Here is an 8,859-nt window from a genome sequence, read left to right on the forward strand (position 1 = left end):
CAAAAGTGCAGAAAAATGCCACACAGGATAAATGCTCCCAGAGAGAGGATTGACAGTGATCTGTGGTCAGGGGCTGACAGACAATTACAATTATTTATATGAAAGTGTTGTATAATTATTGCAATTCCAATTAACTGAGTAATAAAGGCAGTGGCAACAAGTATGATTTTTTTTATTATGAAAATCCTCAATGTGCCTGAGATTCAACTAACTCCACCTAGATTACAATGTTAACAGATTAGCGGTGTAAATAAACATGAGGCATGTTAAAAGTTAATTTCCACTTTCCATTTTATTTTACATAAAAACTTAATCCAGGCTTGTTTGTCTTTCTCTTGTTTTTCATTATTTCTTATATATCTATAGATATATTTATATATATCTATATATATATAGATATATATATACAGTTTCATTTTAGAGTCCACTGCCTTAACAAGTTTGAATTGCTCCCCCTGCTTGGATAAATGGGTCAGTCCAGCAGCCACGCAGAGCATAGTGGAGGTTTGAACTGATACAGCAGCAGTGGAATGGTCTACTCCACAGCAGGGACATTATGTCAAGCTCTCTGATGTTCCCTGCATGTTCACGTCAAGATGTCCTCAAGTGGTAGAACAAAACCTAATGAAGTATGAGCAGAAAGACAATTAAATGCATTGTATGGCTGATGCATACCCTGTAGGTATATTGTAATAATTATATTTCATAATGATGTCGGATGACATTTTTACATATGATTGGATAATCGAAACAAATTAACTCTAAAATGTTACTGGTTGCAAAAGTTGATGCATTACAACTCCATATGATATAAGTTTCTGACTTCAGTGTGACATCATTTCTACCATATGATCAAAAAAAAAGTGTTTTAACTTGAAAGGCTTTTGGCCATCAGTGCTATAGAATACAGCGATACCTCAAAAATGTATTTTTCAATTATGCATGTTGTCTTTTTTTTCATCATATTATGTAAAATGGTGGAGAATAATCATCTTATCGATTTCAAGCTTTAGCTTGTTTAAATATTATTTATGGGGATGTCTTGGACAATGCGTGTATTTTTGATGACCATGACCTTATCAGCTCCATTATTCCTCTCTGTTACAATACAATTACTTCACTGATATCTTTGAATGGGATAATTTATTCATTGATCATCTTAGTTAAAGGACATTAAAGTCTCCTAACCTGTTTTATATTTGTCACTCAGAGTTCAGCTTCTCCAGTGTCAAGGCTCTGTCTGATCTAAAATAAAATAATCTAAGAGAATAAAGCCTAAACATAATGCATCTTGATCCTGATTGAACTATTAACCTGCCTATAAGAGAACATTTCTTTATGTCACCCTGCATCACCTCTGCCTTGTTTCCATATCCGTGGTAGGAGGAGGAGGAGGAGGTGATTGGGTGCAGTGTGGGTAGATATCCAACAGTGATGCCTGATCAGGGAGACACAGTTAGAGCCTAGAACCCATGCAATTGTAATAGCAGCTTTACTTAATTTTTCAATGAGTAGATGTTGTTTTGTCTGTCATTTAAATGTAAGCTTACATATCTGTATATTTCTATCTACTCGTCTTATGCTCTTTCCTCCGCTTCGCAAGCTCCGGACTGTGCCAATGAAAAGCCACACCCACAACATGCGAGAGAATTGAGAGAAACAATAGATGGCGGTCGAGCTAGCTCCTAGAGATAATAAATGACTGCAGCCACAAGTGGACAGTAAATTGCAGAATTCATTCAAACAGAGAACAAAAGATCCTTCACAGGACTGAACACTGTTCAGGGATCATATGTAAGAGATATCACTTCCACCTCAGTGGTCTGATTTGAGTTTTAACTGGTCAATCACAGTTTGCCTTGCTTGACTTGACAGCAGTCACTGAGTTACCAAACATCAAAAATTGGATGAAACTAAATGAGTGTTTACTCATAAGTGAACAGCCACAGTCTCCATAGGCAGCACATAAGCTGTGATGTTGTTAATTTAGCATTTACAATTCTACAGGACACTGTAGATTTTCTGTCCTCTAATGGTCACACACAATGTTTGATGCAGTATTAATGAGACTTATTCTGCCTCCAAAAAAGTTTTCCTTGTTTTCAGCACATGGGCAAAAAAATCATTTAATTATTGGTATTGATCTGAAACACAAATAAACTCCAATTATACCCATTTTGTGCTTTGGCACAAAAACCACCCAATTCTCATTAATAATGTAAAATATAGACTGAATCCCATTCCTCATTAATGATGGCCATCTCGTGTTGGAATAAAGCCTGTGACACACACACACAGGCAGGCACACACATACACACACACACACACACACACAAACAGGTCAATGATATTCTGCCAGTAACTCTTTCATTGCCCTGCAGTGTGTGCTCAGTTTGTACTGTTTTGTCCTGACTTTGGTAAAACTGTGTTGGCATCACAGATCAAAGGCAGAAGTGTGTGTGTGTGTGTGTGTGTGTGTGTGTCCTACGGCCGTCTGAGGCTCCACACTAACACAGATGTTTTAAATCCTCTGACTACAAAGGTATGTCACACACAGCCGAAACAGTCATAGACATCATTCATTCACGTTGATGGAGGCACAGAATAATCGACACAGACAGTGTGGGTACATACTGTCTTACCCATGTTGTTTAATATGTCATCATGAAACATATTTATGTGTTGGCTGGTTAATGTTGCTTGCCTGAGGCCATTGGCTTAGATTCAGTTCCCTGATTTGCTACTTCAGACTGATCCTTTCCAAGTGGTGGATATGGTAAATCAACATTTGCATTCCTGTATAGGACCAGGAAGTTTGAATATCAGGTCTGAACCTTAAATATGTTGAACATTTGAGTTTTGAAGGCTGTCAAGCCTCAGGCACTGTTTGGGCCACAAGAGTGCAGGACTGGTGTTGAGTACATGTTAAACAATTTCTTTTTTAAAATGTTAAGTTACTTAAATCTGATATGAAGTAGTTAGGGGTTTTTGTATTTGTCTATATGTATTGTGTATTCTTCTACACATTGGTGGTCAGTTGGCTTGTTCATTAGCTGTGGTGTTTGTGAGAGTAGAGTAAGTGTACAGGTTTGTTGGACAAATCAACCTCAGCAGCAAGTCTATGTTGAGGGCAAGTCATTCACCGACTGTGCAGTTAAATTACTTTGTTACATAGTTCATGAGAGAATGTATAATACTGGTGATACTACTAAATTTATATTGCTTGGTAACATTTAATGGATGAAGTGGTGCGATATTGAAATGGCTTCTGTTTATATAAAGCCAGACAAAAGACATGTGTCAGGTAATCATCTTCTGACTCATGATAGTACGTGAAAGGGTTTGTATCGGAGAGAAGTTGCATTTTTTTTTTCTTATAATTTTCTATACAAAAAAAGCTGAGTAAACATGAGAAGATGAGAGCTTTTGTCACTGTGGAGTCAAAGTGCACAACAGTGGTTGCTTGTTCATTTATTGCCTGCACTGTACTGGGGAGGTCAGACTCGCACAAGACAGAGGTGAGGTATCAATAGGAAATGTTGCCAATGGCTATCAACAATTAAGACTTTCAATACATGTCACATTCATGTGACAGGATGCTTTATTCCACTTGTGCTGCAAAATACCCTTGACCCCTGATGAGAGGAAGAGTTGCTGCAGCACATTATTTTCACGAGAAGCGTTCAATCAGAGAAGTCATTGACCTTTGGAGAGGAAACCAAACAACTTGGATAACAAAGAGGTTCCCTTGGCAACCAACAAAACACAAAGCATCCCTGCACTCTTTGTGATTAGTAATTGAACAGAAAGTGGGGGTAAAAGAAATGAGTTAAAATGGAATTAGATTGAACAAAAAAACGGACTGGAACAGCTTTTTGTTCAGAAAATCCTCCTGATTGGTTTGCTGCATGCCGTATTTAAAAATATCAACAGAATATAACCTGAAGGTCACAGAGGACTGGTCTATTTGTCTCTATGATGCATTTAAATGCTCAGAAATGCTTTGTTTTCATGTACTTCAGCTCACGACTCACCCTCTTACCAGTTGCCACTAAAATAGCTGCTCACAGATCTTCTTTTCAGAATAAGGGGGTCTGGATGTGCTGTCTTCTGTATTTACTTGAAAAATGGTAATCAGGTATGGTAGCACATCACAGTCGCCATGGAAATAAGGTCTATATTCATATTCCAACCACCAGAGAGATAAGACGTGTCTGACAGACTGTAAGGTAGGCAACACCCAAAAGCAACACTTCTGTCATATCTTCCTCTTATTCTATTTTTTTTTTTATCCTCACCTAGCAATAGCATTTGGCTCCTAGCTATATTTCCCCTGCAGCACCTGCTAACATTAGAGTCTTGGGATTAGCAGAGGTGCTAGACAGGAGCCAAAAACAAATCCTCTCACACACCTAGTTGTCTCTTCTTCTCCTATCATCATTAAACATTTCCTCCGTGCTCGTCTGGCCGTCAGCATATTGTGCAAGTAAGCTGTGCCATTCATTGTCAAACTGCAGACAGGTAAGAGCCCCTGATAACCGGTGTGAATTTTGGTTGAAAGGTGTTTCACCAGCTGTGAGAGATCAAACGAGGGACTGATTTGTTTTAGCATTTTCACTTGTCGAGTTGTGGTTGTTGGATGGAGTCCTTTCAGTTTTTTAAAATCTTATTCTCTTCCCACAATCAGGACAGAGCAGGAGAGTAGATTAACACAAGGTGTTCAGATCAGTGGACCAGCTAAATGCTAACCAATGTTTCCCATTTCAGAGATTCCTTTTGTCATCTTCATCATCTTTGAACATCCAACGTTGTACAGTTTTATTTTACTTTTGTCACAACTTTTGTTCGACCCTACATTTGTGAGGTTTTCTCTAGGTACTCCTTCTTCCTCCCGCTGAAGTGCTGAAACATGTATTCTCTCAAATGGCCAGCAGGGGGTGGCTCCACTGTTTGTGAAAGGAAGTCAACATCTATCGAAGGCTGTGAGAAAATGACTCTACTCCTCACATGATTGATAACATCAGTAAACATTTTCCTATGGAGTTTATCATCTCTTTCTCTCTTTCTTTTTAGAGACAAATCAACAATACAACTTGCTATGTTGTGATGCACTTGATCACTCGATCCATCAAAATATATTTGTATAGCCTAATTACACATATCATAATGTGCCTCACAGGACTTAACAATCTGTACAAGGTTACACACCATCTGTCCTGGATCCAAGTGAATATGTCTGCCACATGTCACAACATTCTCTTTGGGCATTCCTCATGTACTGTGTTCAAAATAACATAAAGTTACTTGATAGTGACCTTTTTTACCTTCAACCACCAACATTTAATCACTTCATCTTTGAGTTCTAGTGTGTGTTTGTACCTGGAACCGGGTTGCTGACGTCTGCCTCACCAAGAACCAGGACGCGGTGTGGAACCAGGACCAGGATGCATGGAACCAGGCTTAGGAGGCAGGACCAGGCCGCCTGAATCCAGGGACAGGACCCTCTGCCAGTGTTACATCCGAGGTACCCGACAGAGGAGCTGAGGCCTCCACCGGCTGCTTCACCATTGAGCGGGGACACAGAATCGGGGACACGCCCTCCACCGGCTGTTTCAGCGCTGAGCGGCGACAGGGAATTGGGGACATGCACTCCACCACCTCAGTCTCTTCCTCTGTCTCTCTTTGTGTCTCATGTCTCTCCTGCTTCTTCCTCGTGTGTGTCTCCTTCCCATGTATTCTTCTCTGGCAGCTCTGCTGCTGCCTTTTGAACCAGGGGGATCAATCAGCTAACAGCCCTGCACTGATTATTCATGTGGTCCAGGTGGAGGTGTTCTCTGAGCCTCCTCCATGCCCACAATTCACGTTTTAGAAAAACATAAACATGTTTGCTAGGTGACCATGACCTTTGACCACCAAAATCGAATCAGTTCATCCTTGATTCCAAGTGAATATATCCAACAAATGTAAAGAAATTCCTTCCAGCCATTCTGGAGATATTGCGTTCATGAGAAAGGGATGGAAGGAGCTAGGTACTGACAGACGTACTGATGGATGAACATCTCAAAACATAATACCTCTGGCCACTTGCTGTCTCTGCTGCAGACATAACAATAACTTCCACAGTTATTCTTCCCTCTGCTGCATCCAGCCCAGCTCACAGCTCAGCCTTCTTTGGCTCTGTCTGCAAACCATCATCCCCTCCTCATCCTCAGCCTCTGCCTGCCAGAACGCTGATCTCCTCAATAAATCCTCACTGTATCACTTGTAGCTGCATTTTGCTTCACCTATCCAGATATAATGGATTCTTGGCTACAATCAGACATATTTCCTTTTAAATCAGAACACATTACAGTTTGATTAGGTCATCCATTTCACTTGGTACTGTTACAAAACAAACATTACTTTTCAAGTTTTTACCCAGAAGATTTGTGACTTAAATCTCCAAATTTCTGACTTAACTTGCAAATTTACGAGTTTATAGCTACAGAGAATAACCAAGTTGCCATATGCATAAATTGACTTCCCTCCCTTGGCTCTTTTTTATTTTTAGAGAATAGAGGACAGGGAATCAGAAAAGGGGGGACTGCGAGTGTCGTAGAGTGAGGGTGAGACAATGTGTCTGACACTTAAAATCCATCTTAAAGCATATCCCATTCTTACATATGCAGTTTCATGTGTGCTGAAGAAGAGGTTAAGCAGGGCAGCAAAGCTCCGTGTGAGTTCAACCACTACAGTACAGCGCAGTTAGCAGTTTGTTATTTATCTGTATATGTCTGTTTGTACAGACCTGGTATTCACTTGTATCAAATGATCTGATCACAAGTGGACAGCTACGCTCCGGTGTAACACACCCGAGAAACTTTGAGGATACACAGGAGTTCCAATCACTCAGACCACATCTATTTGCAGTGTAATTAAAGGGAGCTTTATTCAACATCATTAGTATTATTATCATTGTCATTATCATTAAGTGTATTGCATCCGTTAAATTATTGATAGAATTGATACTGTAGTCACTACAGCATGTTTTTACACTTTGTATGGTTACTTGAGTTGGTCAAGGTGAAAGATTAAAGTTCAGTGGTTTGGTTTAATACACAAAAAGTTCACAGAAATTCTTCAAACAACAATCTTTCACTCACTTGATCTTAACCAAAGCGTTACCATCTCTGTTGTGAATGTCAAGCGATGTTAATGAAAAGTATTTACTTTAACCACAACCTTCCTACTTTGCTGACATCGTTGAATGTAGCGCCCTCATGTATCAAAAAAGAGTTTCCATTTGAAATGGTTTGAGAGTTTAAGAACAGTGAATGCAATATATTCTAATGTTAACCTGCTGTTGGCTTGAAAAAATAAAAAGCTAAATTACAGTAAAAGCCCCATGAAGCTGCAGAGTTAGCTAACAACATCAGAAATACTGCTGTGGTTCAAGAGTGACATCCTGCTTCCGTTCCTATAGTATTGTCTTTGCAGGACCGGAAGATGTACACCTTCATACTTTATAATTTCCTGTCATTTATTCTTTTATTCGAGGATATACAGTAGTCATACCAGAAAGCTCACACTGTAGCAGTGTTGGAACATGCAGCCGAAATGCTGCCTGTGAAAACAGCAGACGTCAGTGACAAACAGCAGAGGACGACTGAGACAGTAGAGAGAATCGTCGAACCAGAAGGTTGTTGTTTTGATTCCAGCAGCTCTAGTCTCCATTTCAAAGTGTTGCTCCCCTGATGGCTGTTCTTACTGTGTATGTACAGTGAATGGTGTGTGTAGAAGCGCTATATGAATGTTAGTATGAATGGGTTGATAAGACCAGTAAAGCACATAGAATTATAGTCTAATATCATATTTAACAAGCCAGCAGAAAGGGTCACTTTTGCAAGCTCAGTTTAACACCTGCATACTCCTCCTGCTCTTCTTTAGTTTGTCTGCTGTTCAAAGCAGTGAAAGACATTCAACTAGTTAATAAGTATCAGTTGTAAATTCATCACATAGGATTACTGATATTTGTAATTTTATTTCGCACTCAAAAAAAGAAAACATGTAACAGTTGAGACAGTGTAATGCTGCTGTTATCATTTGTTTCATGTCTGGTTTTCCGACCTCTCCGATACTGCTGACTGCCAACCCAGATTTAAACAGACAACGATCCACCAAGAGGGAAGATGGGTCATTAAGCTGTGACTGCTCAGACAGGAGGACGAACCCTGGTCCAGGAAGCAGAACAGCGAGGCCTGAGCCCTAACCACCCACTCTCCACATGATGGCTACTGGCTGTGACATAGTCAATCTGTTCACCTCGGGCCACAGGATCCGGGGGATGGACATGGAAATAGAAATTATACCTGCACCAGGCTAATTAATGCCACAGATCTGTGCACAAGTGCAACTATTGTGTCAATGTGGTAAAGTCTCAATGCCAATCTAAATAATTCATTCTACTGTGGTTATGTTTTTATTACTTGCAAATGTGTCTACTTCCAGGAGGGTAGTGGTGTTTACATGTACTATGTCATAACATTTTCTCAGCTGTGTGAATCAAAAAGAAGTCAGATCACACACACATTCATTTCACTCTATTCATAATAAAATCAGTATGCTAGAGAGCAGAGCTCGTAGATATTCATAGGCCCACTATCAACTCCACTGTTTCTTGTGATGCACATAAAACATATAGCTCTACATTTCTGCACCCCATGCATGTAGCATGACAACTGGTCATAATAAGTAGCTAAGACAGGGATAGCATTTCATAGCACATGATATTCTAAAAGCACTGTTTAATTTAAATTTTTTTCGCATCAAGTGAGACACTAAAAATAGTAGGACTTCACATTCACAACTCAAGTGTTTTGG

The 8,859-nt window shown here is 39.7% G+C and overlaps 1 long non-coding RNA gene across 1 annotated transcript; it reads right to left on the minus strand.

The window, feature by feature from the left end:
- Positions 1–273: 273 nt before the first annotated feature.
- LOC109637370 (uncharacterized) lies at positions 274–6,258 on the minus strand. Its single transcript, XR_002203255.2, has 3 exons — positions 5,380–6,258; positions 1,356–1,438; positions 274–621 (listed from the first exon to the last, which is right to left on the minus strand). It is a non-coding gene; the product is annotated as an uncharacterized lncRNA (long non-coding RNA).
- Positions 6,259–8,859: the final 2,601 nt, after the last annotated feature.

The sequence above is a fragment of the Paralichthys olivaceus genome, chromosome 10 (assembly GCF_024713975.1).
Source record: "Paralichthys olivaceus isolate ysfri-2021 chromosome 10, ASM2471397v2, whole genome shotgun sequence".
NCBI classification, from domain to species: domain Eukaryota; kingdom Metazoa; phylum Chordata; class Actinopteri; order Pleuronectiformes; family Paralichthyidae; genus Paralichthys; species Paralichthys olivaceus.